At 42.5% G+C, this 18,694-nt stretch overlaps 1 pseudogene; it reads left to right on the forward strand.

Annotated features, from left to right (window-relative positions):
* The first annotated feature begins 2,583 nt into the window (after positions 1–2,583).
* Positions 2,584–16,746, forward strand: LOC135707672 (uncharacterized; annotated as a pseudogene).
* The last annotated feature ends 1,948 nt before the right edge of the window (positions 16,747–18,694 follow it).

Raw genomic sequence — 18,694 nt, forward strand, 5'->3', positions numbered from 1 at the left:
ACACTGCTCCCGGAGCTTTTGCACCAATACCAGCCTCAAAGATGAAATTGCGAGCTTTTTGTGCTTATTGCTGAGTTAACGATTTTTTGACCTGATTGGGTTCTTATGTAATCAAAAACCTTGCACACGTGCGACACTAGTGTTGAACGCTCCGGGTTAGGTGTGGTTGTGTATCGCTCTACCTATGCCCATAAAGTGATACTCCGGTTCATCAAACGGGAGTGGTGGAGGTGAAAAAAAAGTAATCTGAAAGTTCCTTCTCCTTTCACCCACCCAAAGTTGACCTAGTTTCAACGACCGCATCGCAACAGAGTGCGCGTTTTCAGAGCGCCAATCTGACGACGACGACGACGACGATGGCAAGGACTAATATTGTGCCTCCCATACCGTCACCAACCCAATCGTTACGCTTCCTTCCATCTCCGAGCAAAAACAATGCAGCTGCAAAAAAAAAGAAAAAAAAATCATTTGATGCTGCTTAGAAACACTCCAGGATCTTTCACCTTCGTTCAACTTAGACTCAATTACCGCAAAAAGATAAATTATTTGATATTTTCCTTCGACTAGGTAACACAAATAATTGCATCAATTAGACCACCTAAGGAAGCAAAACGAATGACACTCAGGAACACTGGTTGAAAATGGCAATTGGTGTTTCGAGAGCAATCGATTGGATACATTTAGCTCCATTTTAATTTTATTTCTAGGACAAACGGAATGCTAAATAACCAGAGTCGATGTTATAATAAGAGTCCCGCCAAGAGTGAAGCCAGAAGTACCAATCGAACTGTCAAGCGGGGTACCAAACAAGCAAAGTAAATAAACATCATTGTTCCCACAGCCAGTGAACTACAAGTATTGCATTCATTTCTGACAATATTTTAGTAATTTTAGATGAAAAACATTTCTTCACTTTATTTAGTACATTGTGGTATTTATAAGTTATACCAAGCACTTGTTTGAACCTTTTTCAAGGTCTATAATTGTTTTTGTCTCCCAGAAGCTCCGTTATCGACATGAAATTTTTCACTTCTAAATGAAAGTCATCCGATGCTAATGCAAAAAATCTGGTTGCCGTTTACTCTGACGAAAATAAATCACAAACAGTGCTGCTTGTTCGCAACATTTTCTCTTGGCGGGACTCTTATTATAACATCGACTCTGTAAATAACCACCCAACTAACATTTTCAGCTTTGTAAGCCAACTTTTCCAGCGTTGTGCTGTAAAGTAGCTGAAACAAAGCTGCAGATACTGCTACAAGCAGAAGCTAGCAAAATAGTTTTGGAGAGCGTTTGTTCAACTTTTTCACAACCATTATTCAATTTGTCAGTCACACTGAATAACTTCAGCCAATAAACGCTAATGTCACTTCTATACACATTTTAATCATCTTGCAACTTTTAACTGCAAAAAAAAGTTAATAAAGCCAATATATTACTTATTTGATGGCTTCTAAAGAACCAACAACTCTTACTGCATAACATAAACATCAAAAGTGCTTTTTCAACAACTAAACAACCTGTACTCAACTAATAAACTGTGTTAGCGCTGCTTTGGAAGCTATTTTAGAGTCAGCTAGGTTTATTTTTAGACGTGTGCAGTTTTACAGCTTTTACTCTGCTTCTATACAAAGCTGAATTAACTAGTCGAGAAAAGTGATTCATGTACACTATTATAAAGCCGCTACTCAGCGATCTTGTTGTAGAAGGGCATGTGTTTTTGTTTACGTCAGTTCAATGTGTTGGCGTAGCGAAGTGGGTAGTATCAAGGTTCGCCAATTCGGTCGTCTTGAGTTCGATTCCATGTTCCGGTACAGTGTAAATCATTTGGTGGTGTGGTGTGCTCATAACTTATTTCGATTAATATGAACTCAATCAATTCCTCCAACAAAAAAAGCGTAAACAATATTTAACCCGGCTTCAAGAGAAAGCTGTGTAGTGATTATTGGATAACCGGGAAAAGGTTGAATAAGCGCCTTTCAAGTTCGCACACAACTAAACAGCAGGATAACAGCTGTATAGAAGCGTAAATGGAAGTGCAATAAGAGCTTGTTCCAACCGTCCCAACAGCCATAAGTAGCTGACTAAGTTCGCCAGATTTGCTTGTATAGAGGTTGAGTAAAGGTTGCCTGATATCGTATAACGTTTGAATGCAGCTTGAGGCTTTATAAATGAAATGAGTAAAGCGTTTATATTATGAAAATTGTTAGTTGGGCAGAGACACACGGGGAGAATAAAAGTAAATCTGGTTGCACGGCCAACTAGTGTGCAAGGTATGGTAACCCGTAATTTTGTGTTTACTTCAAGTAACTTTTGATGTGAGCGATTGTCGTCTGCTTCACACGCTATTTTGAGGCTACTCAGTGACTGGGTAGATCGCACTCATTTTTGCATAATGTATGGAGTTGTCAAAAAATTAGTAAACTGGTTTTGATCCGATGAGGGGAATCCACCCAGATTCTGGGTAAATGATTCTGATAGCAATTTTTCCAAGGTTCAAAATGGCGCACAACTTCAAAGTGAACAGAAGATTTTTGTGCATGCAGTTAGTCAAAAATAAGTTATAAGAAGTTAAGCAGAAACATGGAGCAACTACGTAATAGCCTGGATGGCGAAAGCTATCACCAGCTAGTTGGTAAGTATTTTGTATGTTTCTTGATTTTGAATTTAATCTCAACTTTTAATTATTCAGGCATTCAATGCCGCATTCCGGGCTGTCAAATGTTTGTTGTTGGTGACGAACAAATTTACAAAAATCATTTAAAATCGCATCACAATATACGGTGCAGTAAAAGAAATAACATCCCCATTGCCTGTGAGGATTGCCATGCCGTGTTTTATTTTTATACAAATTATCGGAAACATATCATTAAAAAACATCAAGAACTAACAGTGATTGGTGAGGTTATGATAAAAGAAGAAGCTGCAGCGGATGTGGAGTTCGGTCCAGTTCAGTTGAACTTCGCCTCAGAATCAGATGATGATGCACAAAACATAGTGGGGGATATTGTTAATTCCATGTATTTCTGCGATGCCGTAGAAATAACCGAAATAAAAAATCAGGCTGTTGAACTGAAAACGAAATTACGCTGCGACCTTAGTTTGCCGGAGAGCAAGCTGACAACTATGATGGATGCAACGACAAGTTTTCTCAATACTTACCAACTTTTCGTACTGGGTAATTTGAAGCAGTTTACGAAAAAGAAGGATATCAATGAAAAAGACGAAGATTTAGTTGATCTTGTAAATTCGTTGAGACTCGAGGACCCGTTCGCTGATGTCAGAACACCACAAAACAATTTGTCCTACTTGGCCTATAAGTCGAATGGTTCGGTACCAACAGTCCGAGAGATCGTGTTTGGCAGCCGAAAGGTTACTAAACTAGTTCCTCATCGCTCAGCTCATTTGAAGTATGGGCGGACGACATTGATACGTAAATCAAGAAATGTAAAGGATGTAGCACATTACATACCGGTTAACATGATCCTTGAGCTTGTTATGAGAAGTCCGGAAGCAAGAGCTTGTGTGCTAAAGGGCGAACACGAAATTATTGCGACACCGAAAATGTTATGCCAATTTTCTTATAATGTTTAGAATCAAACCAAAATTTTAGGGTAGTTTTATACATATACTTATTTCAAAAATCAAAAGAAAAGTTAATCGATGGAGCCTTGAGTGTAAAATTGAACGCATTTTCGCTTGATGCCCTCCATCAAAGTCTTTACAGTGTCATCCGGTACCAGTTTCTCGTCTTTGACTGTCTTCTTGCTCTTCCGAAGTTCTCGCTTCATTATTGCCCAGTACTGCTCCACCGGGCGCAGCTCCGGACAGTTTGGCGGATTCATGTCCTTTGGAACAAAATGGACAGAATTGGCCTCATACCACTCCAGGACACTTTTAGAATAGTGGCATGATGCCAAATCTGGCCAAAATAGCGGAGCTTCGTCGTGCTGCTGCAAGAACGGCAAAAGGCGCTTCTCAAGGCACTCAGATTTACTGTGCCCTTTGTCACGAAAGGCTCACTCCTCAGTCCGCAAGAGCAGATGGCCTGCCAAATGAGATATTTGGAGGCGAACTTCGACATTTTCTTCTTCTTAAATTTGTCGTCCACATCGAACTTGCTCTTGCCGGTGAAAAACTCCAACCCCGGAATTTGCTTAAAATCGGCTTTTATATACGTTTCGTCGTCCATCACACAGCATCCATATTTTGTCAGCATCTTCTCGTAGAGCTTCCGTGCCCGAGTTTTAGCCGTCGATTGTTGCCGCTCATCGCGGTTTGGGAAGTTCTGTACCTTGTATGTATGTAGTCCAGCTCTTTTCTTTGCATTCTGGACGTAGCTCTGCGACATGCCGATCTTTTTAGCCAAATAACGGCTTTCCCTCCGTCTTTTTGTTGTCCGGTCCCGGTTTTCTTCCAGCTCCTTTGCCGTGGTCCAACGTCAACCGCTCCTGGAACCGCTTCAACACTCTGGAGACGGTTGAATGGTGAATGTTCAACATTTTTCCCAACTGCCGGTGCGACAGGTCAGGAAATTCCAGGTGTTTGGAAAGAATTTGTTCTCTCAACTCGCGTTGGTTCACCTCCATTTTCGTTGAATCGAAAAATACGACTTCAAGTTTGACAGCATGTACACAATACACATCAATGAGGAAGTGTGCAAAATTTGGTTGATTTTTACAAAATGGTAAAAAAGTTATGCCCTGTTGAATGTGTCGCAATAATTTCGTGTTCGCCCTTTAGCTGAAACGGCACATGACGAATTGATAAGTGGTTTCAAAGATGGTTCGCTTTTTAAGAGTCATGATATTTTTAAAGACTATCCATGTGTGCTGAGACTATTGTTGCATTCAGATGAAGTTGATTATTTGAACCCGTTGGCCTCACGAAAAGGAAAAAAGAAATTGACAAATATAAGCTTTAAAATTCAAAACTTTGATCCTATTGTGAACTCTACTCTTGATCGTGTATATTTAACTCTCACTGTTCAATCTAGTGTATTGAAAAAGTACGGGTATTCTCAAGTTTTACAACCTTTACTTACTAAGCTCTGCAAACAGGCATTCAGTTAAAGATAGGTGGTGTTCGCTTCACGAAAATAGCATCGTCACGGCATCTAGGTGTGAATATTTGCCTTTTCAAAGGTAATTAGATTTCCTATTTCCTCTACCCTTTCTCGTGTGATCTGCGCGGTCTTTCGCTTTGCAGACCACTGTCGCCGTTCATCATGTCAACGGAACGTCGCATCAAGGGATTGAAGACCAAGCTGAAGAGCCTAACCATCTCATTCAACCTGATCAAGACGTTCGTTAACAGTTATCAGGAAGAAAGGGATGCCTTCGAGATACCGGTATGCCTTGAGAACCTCGATAAGGTGTGGACCGATTTTCAGAGCACTCAATCGGAGCTCGAATCCGTCGATGAGACGATCGACGAGCAGCTTAAAGAACGGGTCGACTTTGAAACCGCCTGCTACCGGGTGAAAGGTCTTCTACTATCCAAAAATAAATCTCTGCTATCGACGTCCATGACTACGTCTTCTTCTTCAAGCTCACAAGTCCATAGTTCGTCGTCGCATGTGCGCTTACCCGACATAAAACTTCCTACGTTTAGTGGAAACATCGACACCTGGTTGAATTTCCATGATCTGTATGTCTCTCTGGTTCACTCTTCTGTCGAATTATCTAACATCCAGAAGTTTTACGACCTTAGTTCCTCTCTGGCTGGAGAGGCCTTAAAACTGGTTCAAACGATTACGATCAGTGCCAATAACTACCACGTGGCCTGGAATCTGCTGGTTGAGCATTATCAAAACCCTTCGCGTCTGAAACAATCGTACCTCGATGCTCTTTTCGAAGTTGGTATCCTGAAACGTGAATCTGGGGCCGATTTACATCTGCTGGTAGAGAGCTTTGAAGCCAACGTGAAGGTGTTGAAGCAGCTCGGTGAGTTTTGGGACGGTTTTGATTCTGATCCGTATGCTCAGTGTCCGCCTAGATCCCACAACTCGGAGGAACTGAGAGGAATTATCTTCAACTAAACCAGACGTGACGTTCAAGGATCTGACATCCTTCATCCAGCGAAGAGTGACTGTTCTGCAAACGATCCAGGGAAAAGCTATTGACACTCCAGCATCTACTCAACAGATGAAAAAGTCCAGTCAACGTGTCGTTGCTAGTCATGGGGCCAATCAAGTTCACGCTGGCCGGAAATGCGTCGTGTGTTCTGATCATCACCCACTCTATATCTGCCAGCTGTTCTCGAAACTCGACGTCGAAGCGAAGGAAAAGGAAGTTCGCCGTCATCAACTATGCCGCAACTGCCTTCGCACGGGTCACCAAGCTCGAGACTGTTCGACATCCAGTTCCTGCCGAAAGTGTCGAGGTCGTCACCACACACAGCTCTGCTCCAGGATGAATTCTGCCACTGTAAGCTCCAGGAAACCAAGTCCTCAATCAACAGCCACAACATCCTCTGCGAAGCTCGAACAGCCGAAAGCATCTGTATCCGCTACTTTCACCGGACCTTTAAGCCATGCAAGCACCGGTCAAGCACGAAAGGGCATGCTTTTGGCTACCGCAGTCGTTAAACTAGTGGACGACAACGGCACTGAACATGTTGCCAGAGCGCTTCTCGATTCCGGTAGTGAATGTTGCTTCATTACCGAATCACTCTCGCAAGTCATCAAATCTCAACGCACAAAAATATCCGTTGGGCAATCATCAACGTACGCACGGTACAAGATCGTCGCTTCGATTCAATCAAGGGTTTGTGACTACTCCACCTCTGCCGAGTTCCTTGAACTGCCCAAAGTTACCATCGATTTGCCATCTGTTCAAGTTGACACTTCTTCTTGGAATATTCCCCCCGGTGTTCAGCTAGCCGACCCATTTTTCAACGAATTAAATCCAGTGGATATTATCATTGGCGCAGAAGTATTCTTTGAGCTCTTTAAGGTTTCAGGTCGCATTCAGCTTAGCGAATCCCGTCCGACCTTGGTCAACTCGGTTCTTGGTTGGATAGTGTCTGGAAAGACTTCGCAGGGCACTCCGAGGTCTCCAATCATCGCCAATGTTGCAACGATCACCGATTTACATAAGCTAATCGAAAAGTTTTGGTCAATCGAAGAAGACGAAAGCACTCCAAACCATTCCGTCGAAGAAGCCGCTTGCGAAGAACACTTTCGACACACCGTGAAGTGCAATGGCCGTCTCGTGCAAGCACCACAGCCTTACGATAGCAAGCACTAGATCATCATTCCAGCTTCTCACCCTCTCTCAAAGCTATTGGTTCGTTCATGCCACGAAAAACACCTACACGCTGCTCCACAACTCATCATTGCCATTTTGCGTCTGCGGTACTGGATCATAGGGGGCCAGAAGTCTTGCCAAATTCATTTACCGCAACTGTGTCACTTACTCTAGGGCACGTCCGCAACTTCTAGAACAATTCATGGCTGAACTACCGTCGTCACGCGTCACAACGTCTCGACCGTTCTCCGTGACCGGTATTGATTATTGGGGACCCATCTCGCTGCAACCCATACACCGTCGAGCAGCACCCCGAAAGGCCTACGTGGCAGTGTTCGTATGCTTTTCAACACACTCCGTACATATTGAACTGGTCGTCGACTTGAGTACGGCTAAATTTCTTCAAGCACTACGTCGCTTCGTATCTCGCCGAGGTCTGTGCAGCGATATCTACAGTGACAACGGTCGCAACTTTGTCGGAGCTGCCAACGAGCTGCGAAAATTGGTCCGCAGTAAGGAGTATCGTCGGGCCGTCGCACAAGAATGCACCAGCACAGGAATCCGTAGGCATTTTAATCCACCAAAGGCTTCACACTTCGGTGGACTTTGGGAAGCTGCGATTCGTTCTGCACAGAAGCATTTCATCCGTGTACTCGGCACTCGAACTCTGGCACATGATGAAATGGAGACGCTATTAGTCCAAATCGAATCTTGCCTGAATTCTCGTCCCATCGTTCCACTCAGCGAAGATCCGTCCGATTTCGAGCCACTGACGCCTGGTCATTTCCTCGTTGGATCTGCGCTCAAGGGTATTCCTGACACCGACGTCACCGAAGTTCCGCTAAACCGTCTGTGACAGTGGGAGCAAACACAGAAGATTTTTCAATTGGTTTGGAAACGATGGAAATCCGAATGTTTGGCTACACTTCAATCCCGTTCGAAATGGTGCAGTCCACCGATCACCATCAAGCAAAATCAATTAGTTCTCCTCAAGGACGAAAATTCGTCTCCAATGTCGTGGCCGATGGGCAGAATCGTCGACGTTCATCCGGGTTCTGATGGCATCACACGGGTAGTGACCGTTCAGACACCAACCGGCCGCTTTACTCGTCCCGTTGCAAAAATTTGCATCCTGCCTATTCCACCTACAGAAGAAGTAAACATCGTTCCACCAACAATCAATACGAAACTAACGATTTTAAATTGGCTCACCACTTTAGTAGCCTATTGGTCCCAAGCAAACGATTAACGTACCCTATTCTAGTTGAAATTCTATTACTACACTATGTTTGTTTTGATTCGCTATGAAAGTTTGACAGATAACATCAGGGGTGTGTGGATTCATGCAGAACATGCAGGGGTGAGTGAAATAGCTTGGGACTGCTTGGGACCGTTGTTCTGGTACTGAGTGAGCCAAAAATAATAATGATTTTCTTCGGGACCCAGTGGTCTTAGACAGGCATGGAAAATCATTTACATTCATTTCATGCAATCATTTACATTCATTTGCTTCTAACTTTTTTCATCAACAGCAATCTGAAAAATGATGTATTGAGCTTTAGTAGGTTTTGTTATTAGCTACAACTTTTGCTCATAACTCAAATCTGTATATCTTATGCATCACGAATTAGAGCGGGCAGAACTTGTTACTGTTTTTCAATGAATGTAAAATGCATTCACTGAAAAACAGTAGTGGCTTCTGTTTGCTCTGGTTCGTCATACATAAGAGATACGGGTTTGAGTTGTTTACAAAAGCTGTAGTTTATAACAAAATCTACAAAACCTCGATACATTATTTTGCGGAATTCTGTTGATGAAAAAAGTTAGAGACAAATGAATGTAAATGAATGCACGAAATGAATGCAAATGATTTTCCATGCCTGGTCTTAGAGTTACCTCTATGGTTCCACCATCAAAGGCAGCTACCGAATCAACACAACAATGAACTCGTCGTCCAAGTGCAGCATCTGGATTCCAACTTTGAGTCCTTAAACTTCACGGTTTGCAACAAGATGCTGGCCTATTCCTTGTTCCTGTTGATAGTAGCCGTCCGGATCACCTAAAATGAAATACAAGGCCCTTTGAATTAAGGGACAAGGTAAGAACCTGTCCGAATTTATAAAATTTACGAAACCCTCTACCGGGTCTTCCTTTTCATGTTTACATTCTACTCTTGCTGATGATCATCAATGTCATTGTCGTCATCTCCGAGAATCATCAAGACGAGAAGAGCCGACCGGTGACAGCTGTCACACATCTTCAATGGGAACCACAACACGAACGTGAGCAAATCAATTCGATCGAGGATTCAACTATCAGAAATGTAATTTCTGAAGGGGCCATGTCAGCACCAACCATCCCGTTCATCGACAATGGCTCCCTTCAGAAATTCGCGATTCAACTCCGATGTGCGGTATAAGAGGTGAGGAGAAAGGAAACTAGTGGACTCTTTCATTCTGACGGTGTTCTTATGCAACAGCAGACGTGACGTCACTTCTGTTGCTGCGTAAGAAGACGCGAGAACGAAAGAGTCCACTAGTTTCCTTTCTCCTCACCTCTTATACCGCAGATCGATTCAACTCTTCCGGCGAACCAAACAGAAGACGACCTGTTATAAAAGCCGAAGCAAGATTGTTCTTCATCATCAGTAAAAGTGACAACACGACGCCCATCATCATCATTATCATCAAGTGTACCCGCTAGTGAACCAGTAGAGAAGAGTAATAAAATTGAATTTGAATTATTTGTATTAATTAGTAATAAAGTTAGAAGTTACTTGAAGTTAGTGAAGTGATAAATAAATGAACTAAGATTATCGTAAAATACTTACCTGTGCTGTGAGCTCCCGCGAAGGCTAGAAAGAGAGTAAAACCTCAAGAAACTTACCCGCCATTGTGCATATGTCCCCGTTGTGCTATTGTGTAGTGGTGAATAAAGATTGAGCACAGAAACAAGTTTTTAAAACTGAGTGATTCGAACAGGTGGGATTTACTACAATTTAAACGCTGTATTGGTAAATGCGGTCGGTGATACTGCTGCTTTGCACGAAATTTTTAACTTTATGGGCCCTCAATCTAAATTATTTTGTAAGGTTTGTTATATTTTTCGTGACGATTTCAGGGATGGACATTTTGGAGATTGTTTTCCTCATAGAACACCAGAATCTATTCACACTGATTTGCAATCAAGTCGTGAAAAGTCAATGTGGACTGATTGAGGAATGCTGTTTGAATACGATAGGCTATTTCAATTATGGTAAGGACAGGCCTATGGACTCTATGCACGACTTATGTGAAGGTGTTAATATGATGATCATCAAACTAATACTGTGAAATTTGGTAACTTTTCGAAAAATTCTAACATGTGAACAAATTAATCAAACTATTGAAGATTTTGATTATGGCTTATGTGAAATAGAGAACAAACTTTCAGCAAATTTTTCTGTAGCTATCCTCAAGTCCCGAGCTGATTGATTGATTGAGAAATTAATCAGCATCACAATGTTGGCTTCTGTTGCGTGCTTTCCCGTACATGTTTCATACATTCATTTCTATCGATCAAAATGTTGTAAAAATAATAGGTGTTCTACTCAAGATAAACTTTTACTCATTTTCTAACAAATTTCGTTTAGACGAGATTCACGAATTCGAGCTTGCAATTCATCAATTCCATCAGTTGTTCAAAGTATGCTTCCCGGATAAAAAATCCAATAAATAAAATACACCATTTATCGCATCACCCTGAGCTTATCCTAATAAACGGATCATTAACCAATTGTTTTGCATTTGAGGCCAAATTTAAAATGTCCAAAGGACAAAGCAAAACTTGTAACAATTTTTAAAATCTTACTGACAGCATCGCGACCAGAATGAAACTAAAATAAACCCACTCTATTATTAAGCATAATAATGCTTCAAAAGTTTACACCGTCATGAAGACTCAAGAAATAGAGAAGTCTTGTTTGCAATTTTCAATAATCCTTTTTGATGTTCCTTCCAGCATCACTATCATCAACCATTTAATAATCGACAACACTAGTTTTCGTCCAGGAATGATAGTAAAATATGAAGTGTGTGATAACAAACAATCCGGTATTATAGAATTAATAGTAGGCCGTGGCGAAGAATTTACATTTGTAATTCAAAAACTAATCGTGTCCAAATTTAGTGAAGATATGTACAGCTTGGAAGTAAAACGCAGCAATGAATTAGCCAGAGTTTCAAGCTTAAAGATTTGTCCGATAAACGGCGCCGGTGGTGCAGAGGTAAGCGTGATTACCTATCACCCCAACAGGCCTGGGTTCAATCCCAGTCGGCGCCGCCGGGATGTTCTGAGGCATAACATCTCTGATCACGCCTTCCTTCGGATGGGAAGTAAAGCCGTTGGTCCCCGGTTCATGAGTTGATGGGTCGATAGGTAGGGTCCAGGTGTGGGAGCTGCCTTCCTGGCACGTCGGTAGCATTGGTGCTCAGCACGGAAAACAAGATCGACGGAAAAAACAAACCAAAGGAAAAAAAAAAAAGATTTGTCCGAGAAAGTCCTACAGTTTATGGAAACGATCAGGAGTAGATGAACTTTGTTTATACATTAGTCTAAAATATAACGACGATTAAAAAGTGAACATCTAATCACTTCAATTCAAAGAAACATAGAACAGGTTAGTTAATGGTATAGCAAATGCATGGGTGTTCGTGAACACCCAATAATGTTAAACATATTTAGTTGACTATTTAATCTGTCCCTAAACCACGATGTAGGAGAAAGAGAGGCATAGTAATCAGTCAATGTGGATTGTGGATGTGAATTGCATAGTAAACAGGTGGGGTATAGTGAGCATCCTGTACTTTGGATTTGGATTGCTAGTAGTTTGAAACAAATTAATTGACAGTAGGTAGCTGTACTTCCTACAGTAGGTTTAAAATCATTATGACATTGAATTGAGCTACAAAATGGTGAGTTGACAACCTGGAAGGAGCGGAATACCTAGCCCTGGTCCTCACAAGTTCCTACTTCACTCCTCCCCGAGTCATATCATAACAAAAGACTACCAGCTAAAACATGGACACAGCTGGGTGGCGTAGCGTGGGCAATGTTGCCAGTCCGGCAATAGCAAAGTGAAGAGGTGTGACGCGAACACTGGCGCGGTAACCATAGTACGGTGATAGAGGAAATGCTTCACCAAACCCGAGCGTCTGTTCACCATGGAGGTGCGGCTCAAAACGGCGTCTGTTCTCCATGTTAGGAGCGGCTGATCACCGTCATAGTGCCAGCGTGGGACTCTAAACATGGCTGTGAACGATGGTCCCCCGGCGAGACAGGGGGTTGGGGCAGGCCCAACAAGCCGCCCTGGAAAAAAAACAAAGTTGCAAATACTGAAGAAAGAAATACGAATCGGAACAATCGGCACAGACCTAAGCGACGAAATAAGGACTACGATTGGAAACTCGGAACATGGAACTGCAAATCGCTCGGCTTCCCGGGCTGCGATAGGTTAATCTATGACGAACTTCAACCACGCAACTTCGCAGTCGTAGCACTGCAGGAACTTTGCTGGACGGGACAAAAGGTATGGAAAAGCTATTTCTACCACCAACGAGCTGGGAACCGGCTTTGTAGTGCTGGGTAAGATGCGCCAACGCGTGATTGGTTGGCAGGCGATCAACGCGGGGATGTGCAAGTTGAGGATTAAGGGCCATTTCTTCAACTACAGCATCATCAACGTGCACTGCCCACACGAAGGGAGACCCGACGACGAGAAAGAAGCGTTCTATGCGCAGCTGGAGCAAGTGTACGACGGCTGTTCGCAACGGGACGTCAAAATCGTCATCGGTGACATGAACGCTCAGGTAGGACGGGAGACAATGTATAGACCGGCAATCGGGCCAAACAGCCTGCATGCCGTATCGAATGACAACGGCCAACGATGCGTGAACTTTGCAGCCTCTCGAGGAATGGTAGTTCGAAGTACCTTTTTCCCCCGCAAGGATATCCACAAAGCCACCTGGAGATCACCTGACCAACACACAGAAAACCAAATCGATCACGTTCTAATCGACGGGAAATTCTTCTCCGACATTATCAACGTCCGCACGTACCACAGTGCAAACATAGATTCGGACCACTACCTAGTTGCAGTATGCATGCGCTCAAAACTCTCGACGGTTCATAACACCCGTCGAAGTCGAACGCCGCGACCCAACATTGAGCTACTACGGGACGCCGGAGTTGCCCAGAACTACGCGCAGCAGCTGGAAGTTGCACTACCCACGGAAGAGCAGCTTGGCGCACCTTCTCTTGAAGATGGCTGGAGGGACATCCGTTCCGCCATAGGTAGTACTGCTGCAGCGGCACTAACTAGGTACTGCAATCCCGGACCGAAGAAATGACTGGTTTGACGGCGAATGCAAACTGTTAGTAGAGGAGAAGAATGCAGCACGGGCGAGAATGCTGCAACACCGCACGAGATTGAATGTGGAGCGATACAGACATGCGCGGAACAGACAAAGCTCGGTTTCCGAAGGAAGAAGCGTCAGCAGGAAGACCGAGATCGCGAGGCGATGGAAAATCTTTACCGCGTAAACGACACACGGAAGTTCTACAAGAAGCTAAATAGTACGCGCAAAGGCTACGTGCCGCAAGCCGATATGTGCAAGGACTTGGAAGGTAACCTTCTCACGAACGAGTGTGAGGTGATTGAGAGGTGGAAGCAGTACTATGACGAGCACCTCAACGGTGAAGCAGCAGAAAACGAAGGTGGCACGGCAACATACCTTGGAGCACGCGCAGAAGACGACAGGCTACCGGCCCCTGATCTTCAAGAAGTTGAGGAGGAGATCGGTCGGCTGAAGAACAACAAAGCAACTGGTGCGGTGTAGATAAACTACCAAGTGAGCTATTAAAGCTATTCGCGATTCGGCAGGTTCTGCAGAAATGCCGCGAATACAACGTGCCCACACATGTGCATCGATTTCAAATCCTCATACGACACAATCGATCGAGATCAGCTATGGCAGATTATGCACGAGTACGGATTTCCGGATAAACTGACGCGATTGGTCAAGGCGACGATGGATCGAGTGATGTGGGTTGTTCGAGTATCGGGGACACTCTCGAGTCCCTTTGAATCTCGAAGGGGATTACGGCAAGGTGATGGACTTTCGTGTCTGCTATTCAACATCGCGTTAGAAGGTGTGATCAGAAGAGCTGGGATAGACACGAGCGGAACGATCTTTAGGAAGTCCATCCAGCATCTTGGCTTCGCCGATGACATTGACATCATGGCACGGAACTTTGAGACGATGGCGAAAACGTACATCAGACTGAAGGCTGAAGCTAGGCGGATTGGACTTGCCATCAACGCATCAAAGACAAAATACATGAAAGTAAGAGGTTCTAGGGAAGACAATGTTAGCCTCCCGACCCGAGGTCGACGAGGTGGTCGATGAGTTCGTGTATTTGAGCTGAAAACGAAACCAGCAGAGAAATTCAAAGACGCATTATGGCAGGAAATCGTGCCTTCTTTGAACTCCGGAGGACGCTCCGGTCGAATAAAATTCGCCCCCGCAAGAAGTTGACTGTCTTCAAGACGCTGATTAGACCGGTGGTGCTCTACGGCCACGAGACCTGGACTATGCTCGTGGAGGACCAACGCGCCCTTGGTGTTTTTAAACGGAAGGTGTTGCGTACCATCTACGGTGGATTGCAGATGGATGACGGAACGTGGAGGAGGCGAATGAACCACGAATTGCACCAGCTGCTGGGAGAACCATCCATCGTCCACATTGCAAAAATTGGGTGACTATGGTGGGCTGGGCACGTCGTAAGAATGCCGCACGACGACCCAGTGAAAATGGTTCTAGAAAGCGACCCAACAGGAACAAGAAGAAGAGGCGCGCAGCGGGCAAGATGGATCGACCAAGTAGAAGGCGACTTGCGGACCCTTCGCAGACTACGAGGTTGCCGAAGTGTGGCCATGGATCGAGTAGAGTGAAGACGACTTCTTCGGACAGCAGAGGACAACAACGCCTTAGTCTGATTGGTAAGGTAAGACATTGAACCTTCTAGCAATTAATTTGTTTTGAACGGTTGGAAGCTGGAGTACGTGATGATCATTACGCTCCTCTTACCCCTACTTTGTTCGACAAGTGCACGCAGCTTCTAAAAGATTGTTTTTAAACTTGATGCATTATAGACACTAAGTACATACATATTTTGCTTCCAGATAACAAGGTAACCGATCGGGCTCTACTGATGTTTGAGGACGCAGATCTAATCGATATATGAATCACAGCCAAAGGACCTCGAAAGATAACACTTGCTTCAATTGCAAATCTCCGTGCTGCACAGTCACCCCCGGTTGAAATGGAAAAAAAACTCCTGAAGAAGTACTTACATCTGTACATGCACGACAAGTTTAATGATGTATTGATTCATTTTATTATTTTAAAAGCTGAGAGCTGTCCTTCTCGACGACGCAAAGTTCCGATTTGTTGTTTACAATGAGCTGGATCAAAACAAGTGAAAAACATCTGCGTGAGATGTGTAGTATCTCGTGTCGTCATCAGTTCGAAAAATCGATTTACGACAATAAAGGGTAAATTCGACAGTGAGCATGCATAAGGGCGTATACGCGATGATCGATTCTCTTCGTCGATTTTCTCTTTTGTTAATAAATCGCTAGATTTATCGTTTCTCGGTGCGTTTGCTGTTGCTTTTGATAGCCAATACAACCTGTTACTACTCTGCATTGAACAAATTCTAGACAATTCGACAGTGAGCATGCATAAGGGCCTATACGCGATGATCGATTCTCTTCGTCGATTTTCTCTTTTGTTAATAACTCGCTAGATTTAACGTTTCTCGATGCGTTTGCTGCTGCTTTTGATAGCCAATACAACCTGTTACTACTCTGCATTGAACAAATTCTAGAAAATTGTTTCGCCTAGCTGTAGCAATGCAAAGAGAAAATCGATGAAGAGAATCGATAATCGCGTATTCGCCCTTTTGAATGCTCACTGTCGAATTGTTTCGCTTAGCTGTAGCAATGCAAAAAGAAAATCGATGAAGAGAATCGATCATCGCGTATTCGCCCTTATGCATGCTCACTGTCGAATTATCGCATTTTAAATCACGCCAAACATCGTAAAACGTCCTATTTAATATTCCTTAATTTACTCCAGCTATCCTTCCTCCAATGATCAAAGGATATTGGCGAAGCATATTATTCGAACCTTTCCTCAGTTGAAAAGCACACGGGCGAACGAAAATGCACCAGAAGAGGTAAACTAATAGCTCAAGTTGATTGATTGGGTGAGAGAATCACATTTTATGTTGTTGTTTAATTTTGCAGTCTGCATTTTTCTGGTGGCACAAGGGAAATTCTAAGCGTGATCACGGCGGTAATATCTAACATAAAGTGCGTAACATCATAAAAGGTTTACCCAAAGAAATCAAAAAGTACAGTCGACCTGATCTTATCAACAAGCTGCAGATCTAGCAGAACTAATTGCGAATTCAGACAACATTACCGAAATTAAGCTAGAAATGGAAGAATGTTTCCCTATCCACAAACTCCTATTAAGAGAGAAAAAGAGAGTGCAAGAAATGCTTCTCGCACTTCCACATTTGGCATCATATAACGGCACAATGGTAAAACTGAAAATACTACAATGGTATACTGGTTTTACATGTAGTAACATTAATTCACATTGTTCACTTGTCAATAACAGATACATGACGCATTTTATCGTCTAAATCCCCAGGTACCACAGCAGTTCGAGATTACATCCATTTTGGGAAGGGACTTCTGTTGGCACCAGGAATTTTCAAGGTAGATGATGGTAATAATTAACATCTCAATTTAAAGAAGCAGTTGTTCAGATCTTGTTTTTTTTTTTTCTCATTAGGCCGGAACAAATCACAAGTTTTTCTTTTGTCACTCGATGCTCGCACCTGTCGAGGGGGGGGGGGGGATAAAAAATAAACAAAAAAAATAAAACATTTAAAATTCGTTTTACATTATATCTAAACCGTATACCTATTTAAAACGCTAACATTTTTTCTTAGCCCCCGCTTTAGCCTTATACTTCTTTGAACCGGTGATTTTCGACACTAGTGCCACAAATGTTGACTTTATTATGTGTAACACTCGAGTTATCAACAAGACATTTCGCGCATAAGTTTTTATATCCTTTCAAGGAAGAACATTGGTAATAATGTAGATTAATAGGATCAAAGCAATTGATTGTTGGGTATTGATAAATTCCGGATAAACCATCAAGCGGAATACCACAAACGTAACAGGTCTAATAAAAAAAAACTTTCTGTTTTCGATACTTCTTCCCTATCCAAATATAACTCAGTTTTCTCAACAATTGTTCGTACTTCAAAAAATCTAACTAGACGTATGGATTCAGGAAGGTCTATTCAACAAAATCCAAGCGTAATATTCAAAGAAAGAAGCCAAAATCCATCTTGGCTGAACATAACAACCAAATTTAAACAAAAATACGTTGTTTTATCAATTTAAACCTGGCTTTGGGTGTGCTTAAAAAAATAATCATCACATATGAATTCAACAAGGTCAATTCTATAAAATCTAAGCATAACTTTCAAAGGACAGTATCAAAATCCAACTTAGCAGAAAAGGAAAACCAAAAAAAAACCCTTTTCGAATTACACACCCGGTTCAACTTTCACGTATGGATTCAGCAAGGTCCATTCAAAAAATTCAAGCCTATTTTTCAAAGATATGAGCCAAAATGCAATTTGGCAGAACCGAAAAACCAAATTTCTATGAAAATACGGATGGATTCAGCAATTCGGTAAAATCCACTCATATTTTTCAAAGAAAGGAGCCGAAAATCAACTTGGCTGAACAAGAAACCCAAATTTCTATAAACATACGTACTTTTGAGAATTAAAACCCAGTTTTCTACAAAAATGTGCATGCTTCAAAAAATTTACCATCACGTATGGATTCAGAAAAGTCCATTCTATAAAATTCAAGTCTATTTTCAAAGATCGGAGCCGAAATTCAACTTGGCAGAACAGAAAATCAAAGTTTTTATGAAAATACGTACTTTTGTGAATTTAAACTCGGTATTCTCAAAAATTGAAGAAATTCAACCCTCACGTATGGATTCAGCAACTGCTATAAAAATACAAGCCTATATTTCAAAGATAGAAGCCAAAATTCAGTTCTGAAAAACAGAAAAATTAATTTTCTACGAAAATACCTTCTTTTGTGAATGTTAACCAGGTTCGTCCTTCCGGCAAGTTCCATTCTACAAAATCCAAGCACACATTTCAAAAGATTGAACCGAAATCCAACCTGGCTTCAAAACGTATGAACTCACAAAGGTCTATTCCATAACATCCAAGCCTGTTTTTCAAAGGACGGAGCCAAAATCCAACTTGGCTGATCAAGAAACCCAAATTTCTAT

Source organism: Ochlerotatus camptorhynchus, unplaced genomic scaffold (genome assembly GCF_037179485.1).
Source record: "Ochlerotatus camptorhynchus isolate MF236.1 unplaced genomic scaffold, CSIRO-AGI_Acam_v1.1 ptg000316l, whole genome shotgun sequence".
Taxonomy (NCBI): Eukaryota; Metazoa; Arthropoda; class Insecta; order Diptera; family Culicidae; genus Ochlerotatus; species Ochlerotatus camptorhynchus.